Source organism: Cetorhinus maximus, unplaced genomic scaffold, assembly GCF_964194155.1.
Source record: "Cetorhinus maximus unplaced genomic scaffold, sCetMax3.hap1.1 HAP1_SCAFFOLD_195, whole genome shotgun sequence".
Lineage (NCBI taxonomy): Eukaryota > Metazoa > Chordata > Chondrichthyes > Lamniformes > Cetorhinidae > Cetorhinus > Cetorhinus maximus.
In genome coordinates, this window is record NW_027596174.1 from 68,137 (window position 1) to 77,400 (window position 9,264).

Genomic DNA, 9,264 nt, shown 5'->3' on the forward strand with positions numbered 1-9,264 from the left:
TAACCTCTCCGCATCCTGGGCATTATGAGGAGGCACATAGAGTATGAAAGGAAGATGGAGATGATGAACCTCCATAAAACGCAGTTTCGTCCTCAGCTGGAGCATTGTGCCGACCTCTGGAAATCTGATTTTAACAAGAATGTTAAGGCACCAAAGATGGTACAGAAAATACAGACGACAATTTTCTCTGAGATGATTAAACCAAGTTGTGTAGATGAATTGGAAAAGTTGTGGCTGTTATCCTTGGAAAACACACGATTGAGGGCCGACTTGAACAGATATTTAAAATTATAAACGGTCTGGAAAAAGTAGGCATGCAGAAACCCTTTCATTGTTGGAAGGATCGAGAATCAGAGGGCAGGATGTAAGGTAATTGGAAAAAGGTGCGATGTCCCCCTGAGGAAAACCTTTATTACAAAACTGGATGCGGTGTCTGAGAATGCGCTGGAGCCAGGCCCAACCGAGGAAAAAGGGCATTGGTTTAGTACCTGAAAAGGGGATAAGTGTAGAACAAGGGAGATGGCTGTGGAAGTGACACCAGCGAATTGCTCCGTCAGTGGCCCAGCATGGATAAGATGTATTGAGTACCAACCGACCATGCTGCAACCATTCTGTGATTGCACTCTTCATGATAATAAAGAAGCTTCTCCAATTTACCCATCTCATTGCAATCACTCACCTGCGGTGCCATTCAGCCTGTTTCCTCTCTACCCTCTAAACATTATTCACCTTATTTCTAAAGTGACCTGCACATTATTCGGCACAATACATTTCGTTTGGCCAAACTAGTGTTTTGAATAGTTGTAGAGTAGTTTTCTGGAGTTTGCATCCATTCATCAAGCTGAAGGTCCTTGCTGCTTTACTAACTGCTTTTGTTAACCTCACCTGACGTGTTCAAATATTGGGAACAGGCACCCAATGCCGCTGTGCTCCTGCATCTCCAATAAAATTGAGTTCGACAATATCAGTGTTGTACTTTGAATATTTAATCTATCCAGACATACAATATTTTAAACCTCGACCATTTGTTATTTCAGGTAAAATCATGTAAATGTATTAATGGTTAGAGTGGCACAATCAAAAATGACAATAAGTTATCAGCTAAGCTTTTCTGCCAACCTAATGTATTCTTTTCCTGTTTATTTCCCTTGCTCGCAGTTATATCGGTGACAATTCTGATCATTTCCCGCGGAAAGTGTGGTCTCTCCAAATGTGTAACTCACTACCTGTTGGCTATGGCATCTGCGGATTTAATGGGGATTATACTCGACATGGTATTGAGGCATATTCCAATTGTTTTTCGGGAGCAGTTTCGTTTCCTGTGGTTCCTTCGTATCTGTAATATCCATGCCGTGCTGGTTTATGCAGCCACTGATTGCTCAGTCTGGTTCACCGTCACTTTCACTTTTGACCGATTTGTAGCCATATCTTGCCGAACGTTGAAATGTAGATACTGTACCGAAAAGACAGCAGCTGTGGTACTTGGAACAGTGACTGTGCTGAACTTTTTAAAGAACCTTTTCTGGTATTTCATGTTCACCGGATGGTATCAAATGAGGAACCTGCCCTGGTTTTGTTCTGTAACGCTAGATGTTTACGACTCTACGGTTTGGGTAACAATCGAGTTTGTCCATTACATTCTTACTCCCTGTGTCCCATTTGCCCTGGCTCTTCTGCTCAATGTTTTCACCATCAGACACATTTTAGTGAGCAGCAGAGCCCGCGGGAGACTCTGGGCTCAGAGCAGTGGAGAGGGGCTCAGAGATCCGGAGATGGAGAGTCGAAGGAAATCCATGATTTTACTGTTTACTATCTCGGCAAATTTCCTGCTGTTGTGGGCAACAATTATGTTGTATTCTGTATGGATCCGGATGCAAAGTTTGGGTTATGAGTCCATATTACTGCATCCTTATGTTCAGGAACTGGGCTTCATGTTGCAGCTCCTGAGCTGCTCCACAAATTCTTGTATTTATGCCCTGACCCTGAGAAAACTCAGGGAGCAATTGAAGCAGGTGCTGAAATGTCCCTTTGCACCAATCGTGGAATTCATTCAAAAAGGAGAGAGGAAATGAATCAGGGAAAGTCCAGCATTTTCTCATTTTAATTCACATTCCCAGTGGGTGGGGGTGCTGTGCCGTTCAACAGAGTGACTGGAGGATGTGGATAGCACCGCCACCGGTATCGGGTGTGGGGAAGGTGCCTGATGCCCATGGTGACATTATTGAGGTGAGGCACCAAATCCGCACAGTTCCCGGGGAGCAAGTGGGCGGTGGGGTGTGGGGGGGGGGGGGTTGGTGCTGTTTCCCATGACGACGGCATAACGGGAGTTGCGGCACCTGTGACTGCACAATGCCTAGGGGTTGAGATCCGTTCCCCATGACAACGGAATAATATGGCAGGTGGGTCATGTGACGGCACAATGGACAGGGGGCAGGACCTAGTCCCATGATGACGTCATAACAAAGAGTGGAGGGTCCTGAGATTGTACAATGAACGGGGGAGTGATCTTGGCCCATTGATGACGGCACAATGGAAAGGGCCTGGTCCTGCTTCCTTTGTCGGGCACAATGGACGGGGTCGGAGCGCAAGTTCCCGCCAGCTCCGCCCATTGGCGCAGGGAGGAAAGGTGAGAGTGCAAAGGTTCACCGCCAAGTCCCTCCACATGTGCTCTCCTGAACATCCAAGGGAACAGCAACAATATGAATAAAACTGGCGTTTGAAACTTCGTGCTCAATATTTCTCCTGCACCGCCCTCCACTGGGCTCTTTAATTGTACCCTTTAGTACTTTAATAATGCTGAGGAGAATCAATAAAGATAAATGTGATTAAATCAAATCTAAATGTTCGCCAGTAAAAGCACAAAAATGTCCCTGATGTCCCTTCGTCAGTTACACCGAGAGACACTCACCAACATCAGACAGCAGCAAGTTAGAAACCACATTATCAGAAATGATGAACATTAGCAGAGGGAGGAATTGTGAGCCCCTCGACACACACACACAGACACACAGACAGGCACAGACACATACACACAGGCACACACACACACACACATAGACAGACATATGATGCAGACACACACAGACACTGACACACATAAATATAGACCGACACACACACAGGCGCAGAGACACAAACGCGCATAGATACACACACCCGCACACACACATACACACAGGCACATACCCACACACACACACAGACAAATACTAGGCAGATATACATACACACAGCCACACACACACACAGACACGCAGACACACACACAAACTTAGACACACAGAAATACACGCAGACACACGCGCGCACACACACACAGATGCAAACACAGACACGCATAAGCACACACATACACACAGACACATTGGATGGAACTAGAATGCAATTTGAAATAACGTGATCCGGTTTTCAGGATTCACACAGTGACTGGGAAATGAAAAGGACACACTGACAGAGCTCACTTCAATCCACAACTTACAACTCATCTGAATTCCTTTCAGCTCAATCTGTCTCTATATCTCTCTCTCTCCGCTTCTCCCTGTGACCTGACTATTCCCGCGACCTTTGGAACCATGAATTCGGCACCCAATCAGAGTCCCGAGCACTGATGTTGGGATTGTGAGATGAGGGAACAATCTTTCCTGGAGGCCGTCTCCTAATTGTCCATTGCGAAGCTGAATAGTGGGAACTCCCCATGTAGCCTCATTACTAAGAGTGCCGGTAGTTCTGGCGCTGGGGCAGCCCCACCGGGAAAGTTGCACAGCCCTGGTAATCGGTGGCTACGAAGCTGCCACAACATGGACGCTCCCTCATTGTTCTTTACATCAATCACCAAATAACCATGTCTATACTGGTGAAGAGGTAACCGGCCGCTCTATTTGTCTGCACACTCTCACAAGAGTAGCCCCCTCCTTTGGGCACTAATGGGACCAGGAACATTCAGCCCCCACACTCACTCCGTTTGTGACTCTCTCAAGCCATCTTGTTTCGCACTCCTTCAATCTTAACCTCACTCCCTCTTGTCACTCCCTATCACACCATCTTTCTTTCTCTCACATTTTTTCACTCTGACTCCCTGTTTGTTACTCTCTCTGAAACCATCTCTCTTTCTCGCACATTGCTTCACTCTCACTCCGACCCACTGATTGTTACTGTCTCTCACAATATCTCTGTTCCTCTCACATTCTTTCACTCTCACTCCATGTTTGTCAATCTGTCACACACCCTCTCTCTTTCACTCATATTCCTTTACTCTCACTCTCTGTTGTCACTCTCTCTCAAACAATTTTTTACTCCCATTCCTTCACCCTCACTGTCAATCCCTGTTTGGTTATCTCTGTCACATACCATCACTCGATTTACATCTGTCCCTCTCCCTCTCTATTTTCACGTACTTGTCACTCTCTTTCCCATTGAATGCTGTATTCTCCTACATTTTGTTTGTCATTTTCTCACTTTCTACGTCCCTGTGTCTGCCCCAGATTATGGTTCCAAGACACTTGCTGCGTTATTGTCCCTCTCTGTCTCCATCAGCAAATGCCCTCCATTACTCTCTCTCCGACATGTATTAGTTTCACGATTTGTTTTACAGAGCAGGGTGACATTGGTGTGTTTCAGACTGCATAAATCATAATGTGAATAATTTTCTAAATTTGCCTCCCAATTAAAAGTTCTCTTGCGGTGATTAAAACCAGAGACATTTGCTGTAACTATATAACTTATTTAAACATTTGTTAGTTCCAGGCCGGAATCTGACTAACTCCACAAATGAAGTTGAAACACATTTACCATTTTAATTCTCACTTTAAACCAAATTCATAAATATACTCACTCAGTCTGTGTTTCACTCAGGCCAATGTCTCTCCACACTGACTGTGTGTTATGACTGACTGCACATTGTAAAAGTTCCTGTCTTATATTGAGCTGTGATGAGGCCCTCTCTACCTGTGGTTCCTGCTGCAGTCGTCAAAAACTGTTCAGACAAAGGTGCTTTAAACCAGAGACAATTGTTTTTCCAGTTACCTTACTTAAAAATCTGCGAGTCCATGGCCAGATTCTGACCCTTACTCTAAAAATGAACTTGAAACATATTTACCATGCAAATTCTCAAAATGAATCAAATTTCCAAACATACTAACTTTTGGATCTGTCGCTGAAATCTCCACCCTTCCTAAGGCAACTGCCTGCTAAACAGAATATTTCTAGGTCAGAATCAGACTCTTACTCGAAAATTGAAATTGAAACAAATTTACCATTCAAATTCTCACTTTAAAGCAAATTCCAAATTCACTAATATACTCACTCAGTCTTTGTATCACTCAGGCCAATGTCTCCTCTCACTGAATGTGTGTCCATTACTGACTGCCTACTGTAAAGTTCCCTGTCTTAAATTGAGCTGTGATGAGTCACTCTCCATCTCAGCTTCTTGCTACAGTCATCAAAAACTAATCAGACAACGGAGGTAGACAGTTAACTGCCACTAATGCTGCTCATCTCAGAATCTGTCTATCTCTCTAAATGTAAACTTGAAACAATGTTCAGGGTTTTGGCGTTTGGGTTTTCAGTGTTTTGGGGGTTCAGTCTTAGTTGGTGTTTGGGGTTCCAATGTCAGTGGAGTTTGGGGATTCAGTGTTTGTTGGTTTTGTGTTTCAGTGATTTTGAGGTTTAGTGTTTCCGAGTTTCATGGCTCAGAATATTTGGGGTTTGACGGGTTCTAAGTTTTTGGGGTTTTGGGGTACAGCGCTTTGGGGATTTGGGGGTTCAGCAAGCACTTGAGTAACATTCCCTTTGCTATCACAGACCGGGAGACATCACACAACGAGGGATCTGAGGAAGAAAGTAGTCGAGATTCCACTCGGCGTCCATCCTTTGTCAGAGTTGGATCATCAGACTCAGGTACCTGACTTGTCAACTCAATTTGAGGATAATCTTATCACAATACAACTTCACCACGGAGATTCATTCAGTCTGTCAGCGAGGGGAGTGGACAGAGTCTGACCCTCGAGCCTTGCCCCTCCCCTCTCTCCCACCCCTACACAACCCCTCCCCTCCAATCCACCTCCGTACCCAGTTCTCACTCCCACCTCTAACCCTGCCCAGGGCTTTGTGTGGGTGTGTCTGAAGCATTGTCCTACCGATGTCCTAGTGGTCCTGGACCTCAGCAACGAGGACTGTGACCAGAACAATTCCGAAGTCCAAGTGATGTACATCAGGAAGAACAAACAAAAGGAAGCTCATCTCCAGCAGATGAGAGGATTCATCCTGCAGTCATTGTCGGGCTGTGGGCATCACCATTGAATAACCCGAGTCAGCATTATTTAACCATTTCATTGATTGAACATCTCCAGTTGGTATTGAGTCGAGGGCAGGGATAAGATTTCCCTTCCTCACTCTCTGGTAGATGTTTGATTGAACTGATAGGGGGGAGTGGGGAGTGAATTTCCCAAATGCTGAATAAGGAGAGAGTGAGCTGGTGTGGAGGGGGCAGGGATTTTTCGGGTGAAGAGGGAGTGGGGGCACGTTTCACCCTCGTGTTCAGGGAAGGAATTTCCCTCGTGCTGAGGTGCCCTCCAGATGTCTCCTGAGATCCCCTTGTCAGTTGCTCAGTAACACCGTTTCCATTCTCTCCGACCTGACTCATCAATTGTCCATTCCCAGGTACACGAAATGCTGAAAAAATATCTTCCCTGCAAGAAGCTGATGCCAAAATTTACAAGAGAATCCCGGCGAAGAGAAGAAGAAATGACCCGGAAGATCCGGGTTGGTCAGCGAGTGGGTTGCAACCAGATTTCTGCACTGAGGGACAGTCTCCGGCAGCATGAGGGTGTGGACTCATTGGTGGTGGTGTGTGGGGTGGGATGTTGTGTTTCGGGTTTATTATTCAATTTTTGGTTTGGGTGCTAAATCATCATCTGTGAAAGCTTTTGTTATAACTCGAGAAGAATTGTTTTATGATTTAAGAGCAGAAGAGCTTGGGGCAGAAATAGGCCATTCGGCCCATCGAGTCTGATCCGCCATTCAATGAGATCACGTCTGACCTGATAATCCTCAACTCCATTTCCCTGCCTTTGCCCCATACCCCTTGATTCTCTTACTGATTAAAAATATGTCTGTCTATCTCAGTTTTCAATATACTCAACGACCCAGCCTCTACAGTCCTCTGTGGTAAAGAATTCCACAGATTGACTAGCCTCTGAGAGAAGAAATTCCTCCTCATCTCTATTTTAAATGTGGGCCGCTTTACGTTGAGATTAGGCCCTCTGGTCGTAGACTCTCCCACAAGGGGAAACAGACTCTCAGCACCTACTGTATCAAGCCCCCTAAGAATCTTATGTTTCAGTGAGGTTGCATAACATTCGTCTAAACCCGTGAGTAAAGGCACAACCTACTCGACCTCTCCTCATAAGCAAATCCCTCCATCCCCGGGATCAACCTAGTGAACCTTCTCTGGACTGCCACCAATGCCAGTACATCTTTCCTTCAATAAGCGGATAAAAACTGTTCACAGTATTCTAGGTGTGGTCTAACTAGTGCTTTGTACAGTTGAGAGACTAAGACGCCTGAAAGGTTGGGTATTGCAACTGGTAGTTAGCAATTCAGTTACTATACGTTTTGTCCTGTTCAATTCAGAAAGGGGCGGATCACATGAGGAGCCGTTGAGAGAGGATTCACTGGGCTAATTCCTGGGATGAAGGGGGCTGCCTTATGGAGGAAAGTTTGGCAAGGTTCGGCCTGTGCCCCCTCGAGTTTAGAAGAATGAGAGGCGACCTTATTGAAACAAAGAAACTGGGAGAATGTTTCCCCGTCGCGTGGGGTGGTGGGGGTCCCAGAAAAAGGGTGGGGAGGGCCAAGCTTCAGAAGAATGGGTCTCCCATTGAAGACGGAGATGAGAAGGAATTTCTTCTCTCAGAGAGTTGTTAGTCTGTGGAATGGATTTCTCTCCCCCACAGAGCATTGGAGGCCGGGACATTGAATATATTGAAGGCTGAGTTAGACAGATTTCTGATCGACAAGGGGGTCAAATCGTTATTTGTTTGGCTGGGGGGGCATAGGCAGGAAAGTCGAGATGAGGCCACAAGCAGTTCAGCCACGATCTTGTTGAAAGGTGGGGCAGGCTCGAGGGGCTGAATGGCCTACTCCCGCTCCTCACTCCCATGTACATATGGTCCGATTGATCTGTATTCTGAACTGCAGACTAACCCGTTTGAATTCTCAACCAAAAATTGGCAGCTTTTTGTCTGAATCTTTGCCTTTTGCATTTTATTCATTGAATAATGTTTGCTGAATAAATCGGTGACATCTGGCACCCAGCGCTGTGAATCCATTTGATTTGAGAGGTGCGTTATCAGTGAAAGAAAGATTTAGCCCTCCTATCAGATGGGAGTCGGCCAGACACCAAAACCACGATGTATGTTATGTAACAACACCCTGATCTCCTAATCCACTCATGAAGCTTTCATGGCCTGAATACCCCTTTAACCACCGGCTCCTGAGGTAACCCACCCCTTACCTCATTGACACTGCCACCCTCACCCAGGAGCAGGATCAACCAATGGTAGTCTCACCTTCAAACATCGCAGCACACATTAGTCAGCAGCCTAGTTCAACAGGCAACTGACTTTTTTGCAGTTCACTGTCAATCACCCTTGGGTGAATATTTTTTGATGACAGCAGTAGGAAGCTCAGCTAGAGAGTGACTCTTCACAGCTCAATATAAGACAGGGACTTTTAAAGTGCACAACCAGTAATGGGCACACAGCCAGTGAGGGGAGACATTAGCCTGCGTGAGACAGGCACTGAAATGAGTATTTTTGTTAATCTGGTTTAAAGTGATAATTCGAAAGTTAAATCTGATACCAGTTCAATTTTAGAATAAGAGTAATTTTAGAGTAAGAGTCTGATTTTGACGTAGACATAACCAGTTGAACAGGTACCTGCCATAAGAAGTAAGAGTGGAGATTTCTGAGACAGAGCCAAGGGTGAGTATGTTTGGCATTTTGGTTCAATGTGAGAATTTGAATAGAAAAGCTGATTCCAGTTTAGCTTTCATGTGAGTGTTAGTTTCAGACCTAGAGGTAGCAGAATTTTAAGTGAGTTAAATAGTTAAACCAGCAGCTCCTAAAGAGAGTGACTCATCACAGCTCAATATAAGACAGGGACTTTTAAAGTGTACACATAAAGGGCACAAAGATTACATATTATTGTTAAATATTCAACAAAATCCTCAACTATGTACATAAGATGTTAAATATTAGGCTTGTTGAC